The sequence below is a fragment of the Chiloscyllium plagiosum genome, chromosome 4, assembly GCF_004010195.1.
Source record: "Chiloscyllium plagiosum isolate BGI_BamShark_2017 chromosome 4, ASM401019v2, whole genome shotgun sequence".
NCBI classification, from domain to species: Eukaryota; Metazoa; Chordata; class Chondrichthyes; order Orectolobiformes; family Hemiscylliidae; genus Chiloscyllium; species Chiloscyllium plagiosum.
Window position 1 is genome coordinate 96,353,378 of NC_057713.1, and position 17,185 is coordinate 96,370,562.

Genomic DNA, 17,185 nt, shown 5'->3' on the forward strand with positions numbered 1-17,185 from the left:
ACTTCCCTACCATTCCATCCTATGTATTTTGTTTTACACAAGGTTCCTCAGTTCATTTTGTTTGTGCTAATTAAACACTAGCAATAATTCTCAAAGTACAAGAGTTTTGATCCTTTATCCTTATTTTCCTTGATTATAAATAGAATTGGGTGAAAAGTGCTGAACTGTTTGAATTAGCAGAATCACTCATGCTGTTCTCGGCAGATACTGCAGTAAAATGGTGAGCAGTATTTTCAAATTATCAAATACTGGAAACAACAGTCACAATGCCATAAATGACCCTCTCTCATTACAACTTTTCTCAACTTCTCAACAAAAATTACTAGAATAGTCAAATCTTTATTTGCTAAATCTATTTCATTTTTTGTACTTAATTTAGTCTCTAACCCAGGTCAAGCTTTCTCACAGGACTGAACAAAACCATTAAACCTAAGGGGTTTATGAAAGGCAAACATGCTTAACAAATCTACTGATGCATTTTGATTATGTAACTAGTAGAATAGATAAGGGATAATGAGTAGATGTTGTGCATTTGGATTTTCAGAAACTTTTGGTAAGGTTGGTCATAAGAGGCTAGTGGGAAAAATAAAGTCCATGGGACTGGGTTGAGCTGGGTAAAGAGAATCTAACATATTGACATGGATCAAAAATTGCTGACACACTGATGATGCAAAACTGGGCAGGATTGTGAATCGTAGGAAAATGCAAGGAGGCTTCAAGGTAGTTCAATCATGTTAAGTAAGTAGGCAAACACATGACAGATGTAATACAACATGACTACATGTAAAGTTATGTACTTCAGTGAGAAAAACACAGAGGTAGAGAATTATTTAAATGATTATTTTAATATTGCAAAGTGTCTACGTACAAGGAGATCTGGGTGTCCATGCACATCAGTCAGTGGAAGTGGAAAGCAGATGCGACAAGCAATTAGGAAGGTAAGTAATATATTATTGACCTTTGTTGCACAAAAAATTCAAAGTAAAAATGTCTTACTGTGATTATACAGGGACTTGGTGAAATCAAACCTGGAGTACTGCATGCAGTTTTGGTCTCCCTACCTAGGAAAGGATATATTTGCCTTAGCCTCTTTCCTTAAAAAATATACTGATTATGGGTAATCAGAAAGCACACATCTTCTGTCTTTTTCACATGACAACAAACTTGCACATAGTAAGTTTCTATAAATAATAACCAGATAGTCCTTCTCATTTTAGTTGAGTTGATTGAGAGATAAATATTGGTTTGGACACTGGTGTGAATTATCAGCTCTTCTTTGAAATACTGCTGTGGGATCTCTTTCCACTTTAAAAGGCAGACTCTGGAGCAAAAGTTGAATCCACAACCATCTGGTACAAAAGATACCAGTGTTGCCTAGTAAGCTATTACACAAAGAACGCATCAGTAAAATTTGTCTTCTTTGAGGCATGTTTTCTTGATTAATGCTCATCCTTCAGCTCAGTTTAATTGAAACAATACGTAGCAAAGGGATATTATGTAAATCACTCTGTGACAGCACCCATAAGCAGGTGGTTGAGTTCTACATGTACACTTATGACATTAGCTCCACTTCTGCAACACTTCCCCAGGCCCAATGGTGCTGTTGGACTGTCATTAAGACATTAAGTTGTGATGAGTTAACATTCCCTCATAGTGATGTTTTGAAAATAAGAACATGAGTAGGCCTTTGATCCCAAGAGCAGGTTCTATTGTTCAATTAAATCATGGCTGATCTATATACCAACTCCGTTTAACCCTTACTAAACCTATCAAGAAATATATACTGATTTCTGTTTAAAAGCATTAATTGAGCTATGATTTACAATTGAGGGACAGAGTTTCACACTTATTTATCCTTAGTGAGAAGAAGTGCTTCCTAACCTTTGTCCCAAATGGCCTGGCTCTGATTTTAGGATTATGTCCCTTTGCCCTGGACGCACCCAAACAACGTGACAATCGTGCTGGACAATGGCACCATAACCTAGCGGATAGAAAATTCAACCTTCACCTTCATTGTTATCCTGAGATGAATTTTGTGAATGTCCGTACATTTCAGGTCAGCTATCCATTTATCAGGACAGATTTTCATGTTGTCCCTTCTTCCTCAAACACTCAGTAAAATAAATAGTTCCCGCTGGAATTGATACTATTCCAGCATTTTCAGAAATTGCAAATCATAGAATCCCTATAATGTGGAAACAGGCCCTTCGGCCCAACAAGTCCACACCGATCCTCCAAACAGTAACCCACACAGACCCATTCCCCTACCCTATATTTACCCCTGACTAATGCACCTAACCTACACATCCCTGAAAACTATGGGCAATTTAACATGTCCGGTTCACCAAACCTGCACATCTTTGGATTGTGGAAGGAAACTGGAGCACCCAGAGGAAACTCATGCAGACATGGGGAGAATGTGCTAACTCCACACAGTCGCCTGAGGCTGGAATCAAACCTGGGTCTCTGGTGCTGTGAGGCAACAGTGCTAATCACTGAGCCACCGTGCCGCCCAATAATTGATGGGCATTACTTGGGAAATCCCCTGCAAGAACCATTTAATGATGCAGCAAACTAGCACTTGAGTTCAGCATGACAACCTGATTGTTGCCTTGATATGAGAAGACTCCATATGGGACAGTGTGACATAGCAACTTTTTTTAAATTCAAAGCAGCTCACAAGCACTTCATTGAGTTGTTTAGGGTTTAGATTACAATAATAAACCTTCTCACATTAATTTTACTATTTTAATATTTGGACTTGATTCAGCATAGCAGAATGGGAGACTAAGAAAGAATAAAAATGATACGGGAGCTTGTGAGGCCCCTGGGGTGGTCATTAGAAGAAATATTAAGACACAGAAGTGCACAGTCCTAGCAGACTGGGATGACCAATGGGAGTGCAGGTCAGAGATACAGCTAGAACACTGTGGTGCTGATGCTGATACTTTTGACTGTCCTTCCATGTCTAGCACCACTTTGAGATCAGTCAATTGTACTCTCAGTGGGTAATAAATAAATTACAACAATCACAGCAACAGACTGTCCACTTACCCTGACTTCCTGAACATTTGGAATTTCAATTTGTATAACTGAAAAGTATACTCTCAGGCATTCGGTCTGAACCCAAGGTATTTACTGACATAATTATTCTCATAAACTCCCCACTGTCTACAGAGGATAAAATTCTTTGCCGAGATAAAATTACACTCTCTAGGATGAAATCACTGATCCTGACTACAAACTATGGATCAGAACCTGCGATGAACAAAAGCTAGCTTTTTCTTTAAAAGAATCAAGGGATGGAGGGATATTTGATTGCTGCATCAATAAGGTATTATCTGTGGCTTGGACAAGGTATCTCTATGTAAGAATAACTATTGAGATTTTTAACAAATGTTAGAGACAGGTTTCCTGTTGGCCTTTCAGGAAGGCTCCCTTTTAATAGAACAAAATTACTGTATTTCATAGTGCCATTAACAACTATTCCTGCAAATCAATTAGAAAAATATAGACATTAAAATTGACATTTGAAGTTTTGGCAGGACAAAGGAAAGTTGAGGAAATAAGGTTTTATTATAAAACATTGATGGATAGATCAAATAAGAACATCTCATTTCTTGTTGTGAACCATGAGGTGCAGAACACAACTGAGATGAGCAAAGCACAGGTTACATTCATACTGCTCATTTCATCAGTCATTTACTCCTCTTCTCTTTGTCTAGTTCTCTCCATAGGCCTCCAAACTTCCGCTTTTGCAGTATTTGCCCAATTATTGGCACCTGAGTTGCAAACATGCTCTCACTGCTTCATTGAAATGTTAGCCTTGATTTTTTACTCAAGCCATGGGTGCTGTTCATGAACCCAGAGATGAGCACTCAGAGATGAGTGCTACCCACTAAGTCATGGCTAAGGCGTACATTAAAAAAAATTAACAGCCGATTTCTCCAAGTTCAATTACTTAATTTACACAGGAGCATTAACACACAGACCGGACATCTAATGCTGTCTATCTGTTTCAAATATTAGCAGGCTAACTCATCTTCCCCTCTAAATTACAATTACAAGCGCTCAACTCCAATTTGCTCGAAATGTCATTCAATCAAAGTCCAGTTTACCAGCTTCAAAAGAGCAAGAGGATCTTTGTAGTGTCATGACCAATATTCAGCCCGAAACCATTGACAACACTAGACTCCATACCTATTTCAGTTCATTGGCTGCTGAACCACTCACCTATGCCTTTATCTTCTAGACTTGATTACTCCAATGCACTCTGAGCAAATTTCTCATGTTCTACATGTGAATTGATGTAATCAAAAACTTTGATGTGAGTAAGGGTATGGTCGGCAAGTCAAATTCACCCATCATTCCCATGTCTACCCGCTTCTAGTCAGAAGAGAACTAAAATAATAATCCTCAAAACCAAGAACATTTGTCGTAAAATAAATCATAAGTATCATAAGGACACAAGGAAAATTCTTAGAGATGCACAACATTGCCTCATGAAACAAAAGGAAGAAGCTGATCAAGCACACACATATTGCTCATTCGGTAACACTATTGCCAGCTCCTCCACTCCCTTTCAAGGGATAAAAAACACACATGGATATCATACACTAAATCACACCCAACTCTCGGTGGGACCGCACTCCATTCTCCTAGTTTCTCTGTCTCCATTAGGGCATCTATCCTAATGATACAGCATTAAATAACAATGTTTCTGAGATATCTTTATTATTAAAATGAGGATTTATCTCACCGTGGTCAACCAGGCCCTTGACTATATCTACCACATTTCCCACACTTTTGCTCTCACCCTTATCCTCCTTCTGTTAATTCCCTTGTCCTTGTCTTCCACACCAACAGTCTCCATATTCAATGGAACATTTTCTGGCATTTTTACTAGCTTCAACATGATGGTACACCAAACAAATTTTCCCCTCCAATCCCTCCATAATACCTTGGTTCACTCCACAGTCCCCAAAACCTCATCGCCTTCACTAGCACCTTTTTTAGGAAATGCAGATGTAACGTCTACACTTTTACCTCCCCTGCCAGGTAAAGCAATGACTTATGCATACTGCTTTCAATCTAATCTACTATATTTGCTGCTCATAGTGTTTTCTTTTTTTACATAAGGAGACCACATTCAAATAGTGTAATCTTTTTGCAGACATGACTGTTCTGTCCACAAGCATGGATCCAGTGGCCTATCATTTTAATTTTCCATATTGCTTTCCTCCACCTGCAGCAATGATTCAATGAAGCTTCATGCAAACTGGAGGAATAGCACCTCTTCTTTCAAATAAGCACTTTACAGCCTTCCACCTCAAGGGAGTTTAATAATTTCAGACATTTCTTCGCCCATCCCATTCCCTTTGGCTCCAGAAGACCAACTTTTCTGTCATTCAATCTCTTTAATTCTCCACCTAATTGCAGGCCTTTCTTTTGTCCTTGTCCCAACCATGCCTTGCTTAAAACTTGTCACATCATTAACTTGTCTCCGTTTTGAAGGTCAGAGTCAAAACATTAACCTGGTTTTGCTCTATATACACAGATGTTGCCAAATCTGCCAAGTTTTCTCCAGTATTTCCTGTTTTGTTTTTCATTTTACACAGATATCAGTTCTCTGATGTACAACAAGTATGGAAATGTATTGGCAAATCTCTTCAGGCAGTATGTCAGTTCTCTTTGTTTCTAGGGCAGTGAGACAAATATAACCACGATTCAGGAGTATTAAGGTCAAGGAGTTTCTTTGAAAAGGCCATATGCCGACACTGTGTGAGATCTAGAAAAAAGTCAATTTTTCTGGCTTACGTCTATAGTTGCTAGAATATGCCGGCAATTGGAGCACACCTGTTTTTGCATGCTAAATCAAATCAGAGATTTTGAATTATAGGTCAAACAAAAGGGGTGGTTCACCCTAATTTTTTTTAAATTGAAGAATCAACATAACATTTGGGGAATGTTATTTATCTTACAATCTTGTTATAAAATTTGACCAACTCTCCATAACTGTAAGTGTCAACATGTAACACCACACATAAAGGCACTACATGTGTTGCTTGCATCTGAAAACAACAACTTATTTCAACAGAAATACATCACATGACAGGTGCTAACTTTAGCACTCCCCAAAGGAACTTTACATCTTGCAATTACAGTGCACTTTTAGTTTTGGATCATCTCCATTTAGGGTGCCTTATGTCTGATCAGAAAACCTCCATCCCAGATAAACCAAATACTCACTTAACAGCCCAATTTATTCTGCCAATAGGTACGTCAGTAAGGTATGGGAGACAGTTGGTTTGTAATGTGGAGTAATGCCAATAGGATGGGTATAATTCCAACACTGGCTCGAATTGACTGGAAGAACTCAACTTCTCAATCTCACCCCTCAACTGAGGTATGGTGACCCTCTGGTTAAACTATAGTCGTCCTAATGAGAGAGCAGAAGTTTCTCCTCCTCTCTCCACAAGAATCTCAGTGAGTCTCTCTCTCTCTCACTGCAACCCCAGCTCATCTCCTCTGCCCTGAAGCTCTTCCATCCTCATGACCTGTCCTACCTGCCAATCTTCCTTCCCATCTATCTGCTCCACCCTCCTCCCTGACCTATCACCTTCATCCCCACTCCCATTCACCTACTGTACTCTTTGCTAACTTCTCACCACCCCACCCCCTTCCCATTTATCTCTCCACTCTGAAGGCTCCCTGCCTTCAGTCCTGAAGAAGGGCTTTTGCCCGAAACATTGATTTTCCTACTCCTCAGATGCTGCGTGACCTGCTGTGCTTTTCCAGCACCACTCTAATCTAGACTAATGAGAGAGCAGCCATATGGTCTCATAACACAATGGTGCCTTTACCTTAAATTGAGAGGATAAACTGTCAGCCTAAGTAACTGTTACTTAGGTTGGCAGTAAAGATATTTCTGTGATTGCTTTAAAGGAGCTGTGGAAAAGAGTGGTCTCCAACAAGAACAGCAGGAAATGCAAATATTTGTGATAGAAAAAGGCATGCTTTGAGTTTACAAAAGTTTGCATAAATTCAATTGACACAATAAATATTTTGAGCATGCAAAAAAACGAGTGACGGACATAAATGCTAAAAGGAGTTCAAAACTTTAAAAAAACAATGTACAACCATTTTGTCAAAAAACACAAGCTTACGAGGAGGATGACAGCACTATTGGGAGTGTCATCTTCTAGCTGAGACTTTAGACCAAGGTCAACTCTACACTCTCAGGTGGATGTAGAAAAAAAGCCATAGCACCATTGAAGGGCAGTGGAAGACTTCCATCTAACTATTTCAAAGGAGCAGTGAAAATCTTTTGGTCGGTGTTTATGCCACAGACAATATTGGAAAACCCGGTCATTACCCATTTACTATTCATATTACCTTACTGTCTCAGGATTGACTACCACATTTTCTGACATTAGAATAGTGGCTACATATTAAGTTTTTCATTGTCTCAAAGCACTCTACAGTCAAAGTTGCAAAAAAAAATGCTGGATGTGTCTTTAACTAATGTAAGAGCTCTGGTCAATGCTAGTAAAACTGCTCTAAAAGAACTAGTCAAAGTAATGTACAATGAAGACTGGCATTAAAACCTTTGTTCCTTCCTGCTAAATTCTTTAAAACAATGAATTTTGACAACAAAATCCAAGTAATGTTTAGTTGAAAAGTGTGGCAGGTCTATTACAATCAAGATTGAAGACTTAGAGCCATTTTAATAAAATATAGAATTTTTATTTTGTAGAAAGAAAACACTTCATTGTAGGATTAGACTGAATGCAGCTTGAGCTGGGCCAAGGAGAATATAGAGAAAGCAAATTGTGTGTACAGTGTATGCTTTATAGTCAGTTGAATTTATGACAAATGTGCAATATCTCTGATTTGGATCAGTTGTTCAGCTTTGCTCACACCTTATCTTACATAAAACTCTGTGGAGTCTGAAACATATTTTATAAAGAAGATTAACATTTATACAGCGCATCAATTTAACAGACACACAGTGAAAGATGGACAGGAAAAAGAGGGGAAACAAGGAAAGAAGAGCAGCAACATAGAGTCAAGATAACAAACACCCCAACAGAATACGAAGCAGACACATTACATGCAGCTTCATTCAAAATGATTTCTATCATAAAACTTTCCTTTTCCTGAAGGTTACTTCAGCTTGTAAAGTGGATAGAATGTACTAATTCCAGACATTTGCACAAAAAGGAAAGAAAAGTGGAATGAGAAACAGAGAAGTGTGACAGAGTGAAGAGACAAGGGCGACAGAAAGACTGAGGGAGACTGACAGACAGACAGGGTTTGGAGACAGAGGGAGATACAGAGATGGTTGCTTGTTGGGGGGAGATGATAAAGAGACAGAGCAAGAGAGACCATCCACAAGTAAAAAGAGAACAGGAAGATAAAAATGGACAAAATAAAAGAAACAGAGAGAGAGAGAGAGAAACTAAAACTGTAATATACTGTTAAAAAAAGATTCTTTCACAGAAAATGAGAGAAATTTGTGTTTTAAATGAATTCACTGTGTCATTCCAGTTATGAGCTCTGAAGACAGGTGTCCAAATAGACCCTTTAACCATAACAAATGGACCAATATAGTGTGCAACAAAGTCCTAATGGAGGTCCAGGGCAGGTAATTCTCTTCTCTTTCTCACATCCTACATTTCTTCCTGACCATAGATAGTTTATGGTACAGGAAAATTAGGAAGGCATGTATTACCTAATCAGAAATAAACAAGAATGAAATTTCTGACAGGTTCATGGGGAGAGACAGTGCATGGAAAATTACTGATGTCCCGAATGATTCAGAATAATGGTATTCCATGTGCAGCAAAGTAAATAATTGAACAAAAACATGAATGAACTTCACAGTTGGGAATAAGATCACCATTCCCTTTCTCAGATAATAAATACGCAATATAATCCTTGCCCAATTTTAATTCACAAGCACGTAAGATTTCTCATTAACATGAGTCAGCTCACAGCAAACCAAAATTAAAAGTTAAGAATATATTTCCTCCTGAGCAAGGACAGTGACCTTTTTTTTTAAAAACATCCTTCCCTTCCCACACTGGCAAAGCCAGCATTTATTGCCCATCAATTATTGTCCTCGCTGCTGTTGAGCCACCTTCATGAACCTGTACAATCCATGTTGTGTTGGTACATTTTCTGTGCTATTATGAAGGAAGTTCCAGAATTTTGATCTGGTCACAATGAAGAAACAATGAAATATTTCCAAGTCAAGATGGTGCATGGCTCAGAAGTGACCATGTTCCTGTCCATTTTCCACCTTTATTCTTCTACATAGCAGAGGTTGTGGATTTGGAAATGCTATTAAAGGAGCTTTAGTGAGTTGCTGTGATCCATACTGCAGATGGTGCACACATTTTGCCACTGTGCATCAGTGTTGGGATTTGTAGCTTTAAGGTGGTGGATGGGGTGCTGATCAAGCAGATTGCTTTTTCAACTTCAAGCTGCACTCATCCAGAAAAGTTGAGACTATTCAGTCACACTCCTAATTTGTACTTTGTAGTGAATAATCTGGCTTTGTGTCAAAACCAATTATATTTATTAAAGAAATGAAAACCTTTTTTCCTAAATATAACAAGAACATAGGTTGAGGCTATTTTGCAGTAGTTATAATGTCATTGTTGCACGATTTTGATTTATAATCTAGTCATTTTAGCGCAAGACTATTAACTGTTTGGTATGATAATGCACAATTACTGCAATACTGGGGAACAAGAAAGAACAATCACCCATCGAGTAAGAAAGAGATGATTTTCTGCACATGTTGCTTTAAGCAGTTCCAAGCTCTTAACATAAAAGGACATTTACACAAAGCAATGCTCAAAACTATTGCTGTATTCTGATTAAATTGCCATGGTCAGCAGAAGTTACTGTTAAATCAAAATGCACAAAAACAGTAGATACAAATCAGTTAAATGACCAGTATCAAAAGATGTAGTGGAGAAGGGGACAAGCAGTGAAAAATATAAATTTGAAAAAGCTTTTAAAAGAAGTGATTCCAAAGTACAATAAATGTTTTAATATTGTAACTATACTACTACTTAAATAAGTCACAATTTTAAATATTATAGCATATCTGAAGCCAGCTTTGATATTTGTTTACAGAATATACAAAGCCTGCACACTAGAAAGTCAGAAATCTTTCAACATGCAAGCCTATGTGCTAATGTATTGTGCTTTAGAATTCTCCAGCAAAATTGATAGTTCGTAAACCTTTCATTAAGTGCAAGATTACACTTTTTCCTCTACCCCTCCCCCCACAATAATTATAAAAACACTCATTAGGTCAGTGTTTTTAAAAAAAATCTCACGCAACACTTTGCAAGGTTATCATTATGTAAAGATTGTTGCCAAGAAAAGCTGTGGAGCTGTGACAATTTCAGCGACAACTCCTGCCTGGAACATGATTGCAGTGCACCAGTGACATTATCTGGCCACCAGCAAGCTGTAACATATGGAACTCTACTCTTAATGGATCATACCAGAGTGGGGGGAGATCACTTGCTTTGAGTAGACTCCAGAAAACCAGTAAGGCAACTCCCCAAACAATATCCCTTGCAGCTGTACTTATAACACAAGTTTGATAATTGCCAAGCTGAGCCTCCAATAACTGCACCATGTTCACATTGTCCCTTTGCCAAGGTATTGTTCAGGAGTTGGAAGGCTCACAGGCACAAGGTAGCCACTGTTATTACAATCGCTATTGCTTGCTTGCAAATGTTGATTTTGGTGTCCTCTGCTTTTTTTCCTTTAAGGTCACTAAATAAAAGGTGCTTCAGTAACTTCCTGCAATGGTATGGCTTGGAATTAATTTTGAGATGACTATCAATTAAAATGTACTAGTTTCTCCAAACCTGACATTTATTATTTCTGATTACTCAATGTTTAAGTATTTCATGTTTTAATCCATTGCTGCCCAAAAAAAAATAGGAAAATCATATTTCTATAAATAAATCCTAATAGTGAGCTTTAATGAATGTATTATTTCATGCAGTAACTCCTTTCTCTTTTAAACTAAAACACACAAGCTCTAGTCAGTATTACAAATTAAATCAATTTTCAACTGAACAGAAAATTATTTCCTACTTTTCAAACTCTACTGATTTAGAACAAGACTCAGAGCTTTGGAAAAAGAATTTGTAACTTCAGTGGTGTGGGGGGATGGAACTGAAGCTTAATTGTAAGTAATTACAGCTTTTCATTTTTAACATGATGAAATCATTTGATTTTCTTTCTTCCAGAGGTCTGGTTTAACTCAAAAATAGACAACGGTTCGGAGCAAAGGAAGTGGCCTGTTAAGATAGTAGAAATTGCATGTCACAGAAACAAACACATGTACTACATAGATTTCCCTGAACAGAACCAGGTGATTCTACATAGCCTAGGTAAGCATGTGTCAAGGTTTCCTCATTTGGGGCACCATTTCATTTATTCCTCATACATGATAATGAAACGATAAACAACGGAGGGGAAAAAGTTGAGCGGAAGTGGTGAAAAAAGAACAAGATTGAAACGTGTTATTTTCTTTGACACTGGGATTCAATCTTTACCCTATGCACTCAAAGAAACTGTACCATAACAATACTGGTCCTTTGATATTTTGAGATGCTAAAATGAAAAGTTTAATGAATTTAAAGATATCAGTCACTTTTCCTTGTTCTGTTCCTTATACAAAACCACCAGTCATCGAGAGATTGCAAAGAACATCAGATAATCACAGACAACTTCTATCAAATAACTAATCACATTTTCCTATAAATTGTGAACACTAAGTTGAAATAAAAACAGCCACTGGCATAAATTTCAGCACAGCTAAGGCTCTGCTGCCTATATTCTACCTCATACCAAGTCACAATCACCCATCACATCCCTGTGCTTGCTCACCTAAACTGACATTTGGTCCAGCAATGCCTCCCATTTAAATTGTAAGCATTCAAATCTCTCCAAGGCCTTATCCAATCACATCTCAACCTCCTGCAACTTTATAACTCTCTCTAATTTCTGTGCTCTTCCATTTCTGCCTTCTTGAGATTTCCAATTTCCCTTCTTCCCCATTGACAACTGTGCCTTCAGCCATCTAACCAGAGATTTCTAGAAATCTCTGGTTAGATGGCTGAAGGCACAGTTGTCAATGGGGAAGAAATCTGTCTGCCTCTGTCTTCCCTCTTTCAAAACTTACCTCCACTTGTCCTAATTTCTCCTCTTGTGACTTGATGTCAAATCTTTGATGATAACAATCTCAAAGTACAGTGGGATATTTTACTACTTTAAACTGCTATATAAATGCAAATTGGAGTTGTTTAAATACATACCACACTGGGAACATCTAAAAGGAGGAGTTTTAGGGCAAGATCCCTACTCAGAATTGAAGTAACCTCGCTGACCAAGGATGTAAACATAATGTACTTGTTCTCATCAGATGCTGCTTATTCCACATTCTCCTACTGTGGATTTGTTCCATAGTCTATATGGGCAGCAGGTGGTGTGAAGGGGGCGGGGGAATCATTGCACAGTTGGTGTGAAAGCAAATCATTTTTGCAAACAGGTTTATTGAAAGTGTAACCAGTTGATTTTCATTGACACCTCTTATGACTCCCTAACTATTTTGAAAACCTAAAATAAATAAATCATGGTGCTTTTGTAGATCCTACATTTGTTTCAGAGTTTGCTACATTTACTAACAATTCTGACACAAGTATAATCGTTTTCTTTCTGATTTTATTTCAGCTAGTTCTTATTTTATTGCCCCAAAAAAATTTAATGACACGCAAAGAGAAAAAAAAATCAAAAATTAATAAAGGAAGAACTAAGAAAGCATGCTCCAGGGCAAATTGACTGCGTGCATATCTACAATAGGTGAGAATTCAGATGGCAAAACCACACTGTAGGAAAAATACAGTCCTCCATACTAGAGAACATCATTTTACTATTTGTTTAATGACACCTTAAAGATTCTCACGGGCAATTTTCAGAGTACTGTGAAAAGTGTGAGATCATGAATTTATTTTGTTTTGTTTTTTTGGGAACCATTGACAATGAGAAACTGAGATCTGACAAACATGTCTTTCTCACTGTAACCATGCTGCAAATATGTTTGGAAACAAAGTTGTCACTTTTTTGTATAAAAACATTCAAATATAAATATTACAGCGTTACATTACTGTCTCCACCGGGTATTTAGCTCAGCTGAACTACACATGACAACACATTGATTTTACTTCCATTGCTGCAAAGACAAAGATGTAAAGAAACCCATTAAGTTGGCAGTTTGCATTTCCATTGACTGACAAGAGTGGCAATCAGACACTTTCCACACTAACAACTGACTGACAAGTAGACATAGAAACAAGCCTTCAAGTTGCCAGTATCGCTTAGAACAATTTAAGTTATTTGAATCAAATACGACTTCATGTCTCACAGGAAAATATAATCTTTCCCATCTACAGGTACGTAGAATTTGGTTTATATTGTCATCCTGAAACAAGTGCATTTCACGACGTATAATTAATTTCAGACTTTTTAAAAAAATGTTATGAGGCACCAACACGAATGTTACTACCGCACAGCCCCTTATTATATATGTGCCCTATCAAACACTATTACTACACTTAAAACCAAATGATATAAATGATTTTCTCTATGCCCGTCGTACTTGGTAATTTAAATTTCAGCAAGAACTGGTTGGCTGATTAGAGTAGGCTTCATTCAACTAAAAGGTTTTGCACAAGACTGATAATTTGCAATAACTGTAATCCATAATCTTCTCACAAAATGTTTTCTCCGCTTAAACGATGAAAAAGCAGGTTGTTATTAAAAGCATTTTATTGTTCAGCAGAGCTATCTGTTACTGTTTTGCCGAGTTCATACGAAATGCTACTGCAGCGTACATCGCTGTAAAACTAGCATCTAACTAAACTCTGATCAGCTATGTTTACTCCCTAGACTGTACAAGCATATTCCACAAATAAACAAGTAAGGTCAAGGTATATCATAATTGATTTGACAGAAATAGAAAGCAAAGTCAGAGTCAGTCATGATGCATGCAGTGAAAAGCACGAGGTAAGCAAAAGATTGTCTCCACAATTTAACCGTTTCACCAAAGACAGTCATAACATTTTAAGAAAAGAAATTAGGATTTTTTATTAGAAGTATTTTCTCTAAATTGGGGACAAAAACCAAGTGTATTTGGTCTTTTACATATTTGAATAAAATGTATGAGTTTTTACAATGTATTTTCTTGTCTGGGTTGATAAAAGCTTTGGAAGCACAACCCTTAGCTGCAATTGGTGCAAAATAAAATTGTCAAAAGTAGGAGGAAACCAGAAACAAATTACAATAACATGCTTATATTTAAGGTTAGTTTTGAATTTTGTTTCTGACTAATTCATGACATTATTAAAATAAATAGAAGGCCGAAATATTTAGCTTAAAACAAAAGAAAATACTTTTTTGCGTAGCCGTTTTAATACTGTTTAATCTATATTCTTGCACAACAGCAAGACAGTGGGGAAAAAAAAACAAGAATTAAAGATTGAACAATGTTTTTAATTAAAGTTGTTCCTTTGTTAAACACAGTGAAAAATCAGATTTCAAAGCAAAAAAATTAATTCAAAGGTTGGAGCTGAATAATCAGAACATTTTTCTAAATGAAATTTACAGTAGTACTTTTAACTGAATCGTGTTTCTGTGTACGGAGGTCTCCGACTATTCATTACAAATTGAAACAGCTAATGCAGTAGTCAATAATGTGAGCAGTATGTAAAATGACTCTTTGAGGATAAAGTAGGAGCTGTAGACTTTAAAACAAATTGATTTTACGGAATAGCAGCTCATTCTATAGCCTGTGTTTAACCTAACAATGTAACCCTGCTGTACTACATGAGAAACATCATGTACATTGATTTTTTTTTCTTTCTGACGACCATTTCTTGTTTCAATTCTGCACGAACAGCAAACATTTATAAAGACTACACGTCAACCAAATTACAGGATTTCTTTTTCTTTTGAAAAGTCATACAGTTAAAATTTGTGCAATGTCTGGTACGCAATTGGTTCAGTTGCTTACTTGTAATCCATAACAGAGATGAGATTAACTCCTTCCCATCTGCAAGTCTAAAAGAAAAATTACAGGAACAAAATCAAATGATAAATAATGCCAAATTGTAATTTTGATCAGCAACTGTAGTGAGTAGTCTTATCATTTGCAGGGATCACGCCTGTTTATATTGCAGGTAAAAATATTGGGATCACAGTCCTCTAACACACAATAAAATTATTCTAGCTGAATAATGGAGCCCAGATTTAATGCAATTCTGTCTAAATTAAGTGAGAAAAGTATTGCACAAATTGATTTAATGGGAATACCAAACACCAATGCCTTTGAAACAGAACAGATTTGTGTACACCATGATCGCTGAGCAATTTTCCTCTGCTTTTACTGGAAAAAAAAATGCTTTGGTTTCTTATTCCAACAAAAATGTACCCATGCCTATTTAAGTTATATTTATGTAGTTTGAAATTTTGTTTCAAGTATGAATATATGCAAATTATAAAATAGATAAGCAAGGGTTACTACTTATTATATCAGCTCAACAGTTTTCGACTAAGGGAAAGTTTCATCAGTCAAAAGCTCTGACTTCAGACCTTTCAAACGTATATGCTATTAAAATAAAAATTTCAAAATGGAAATGATTATTTTTTAAAATTAAACAAACAGCAACATATTAAGATTTACTAATAAGGTCACTAGGTATTACACAGAGTCAGTTTAGTTTATCATATTACTCTGTGACAGGATGCTAGGCAAAAATTATAAATTCCTTCCCTAAATCTGTCCTTTTGTGATTTAGATGGATGAAGAATAATTAACTCTTAATTATTCAGATGACTTCGAGGCAGTTTCAGAATTCACTAAAGAGTGCAGTCATTTTTACCCAGGAAAACAGTCTCCTATCATTTATCAAACCCATGACTTGATCTGTGATGAATAAAATTCTATGTTTACCGACAACATTTACCACTACCTTGGAGGTTGTAAGACGATGAGAATTCCCTTAAAATTCTACAATATGTAAATTTTAGGCACTATTTGCATTTTAAAGTATTTAACTACATATTTATTGGATTTCAGGGCCTTGCTGATCATTGATTTATATGCTTCTGGCAATCATATTTCCATATTTGTATGCTTTTCACGACAGTAATAATTCAAATATGCAAAAAGTTGTTCTTTGAAAGGGTATCTTTAATTATGTCCTCAAAGCATCATTGTTTCATGCTGGGTATTTTGACAAAAAAAATTGACTGAATATCAGGAATACCAGAATCTAAAATGTAAGGAGAGTTCATTTGGTCCTTACAATCTGATACAAAACACAGAGAAGAGGCTTTTCCTATGGTCCAATCTTCAGCCCTAAAACATGCTGCAAAGCCCGACAACCTTGCGTATAAATATGTTATTAATTCTGACACACTTTCACGACAAATTCAATCACAGTTCATAAAATTTGTGTTCAAAATGCAAAGACTGCCCCATTTGCTTTGCCGCTAACTTGCAAAGTTTGGCTGCCATTTCTTCTTATTGGGTTTGTCATAAATTATGTGCACTCTTACGAAAACTATCAAGAACTGTAATCATTAAAGATCCTTCACTGTGATTTCTTGTGCCGACTTTGGTCTGCAAACAACCATCAAACATGTCTCCTGTTATCCCTATCCAAAATGTTTGCTTTATCGAATACAGAAGCTGTAGATTCAAGAAAAAAAATATATCATTTAAATTAGATTCTCTCACACACAAAACAGGATGTAATGTTACTAGGCACACATTAATTATTCACTTAAATCAGCAACAAAGTTGTAACAGTCAAGACGTTATTCATTTTGAAGGGGTGGCAGATGCCGCCTTAAAGCACAGTTGCCCATGTGGCATAAACCAGCCTCAAATTTTTCACTATTTTACTTGTTCCTGCAAATATGGCTATGCCTCAAAAAACATCCATTTGCAGTCAAAGGTGAAAATATTTGGGGGACTATCATTTGTTAACTCAAAGCTAAACGAAATAATATTTTAGTGTCTTGTTTATAAACCTTCATCAAAGAAAATCCTTTATTCATGAGGCTCTGTGACCCAAACAAATGT

General features: G+C 36.7%; 1 protein-coding gene and 1 long non-coding RNA gene across 8 annotated transcripts in view; one reads left to right on the forward strand and one right to left on the reverse strand.

Moving 5' to 3' along the window:
- Nucleotides 1-17,185, reverse strand: part of znf407 (zinc finger protein 407) — a 499,933-nt gene that overhangs the window by 395,385 nt on the left and 87,363 nt on the right. The gene's annotated exons all lie outside the window — the stretch shown is intronic.
- Nucleotides 8,569-12,949, forward strand: LOC122549218. Its single transcript, XR_006311461.1, has 3 exons — nucleotides 8,569-8,647; nucleotides 11,286-11,429; nucleotides 12,772-12,949. It is a non-coding gene; the product is annotated as an uncharacterized LOC122549218 (long non-coding RNA).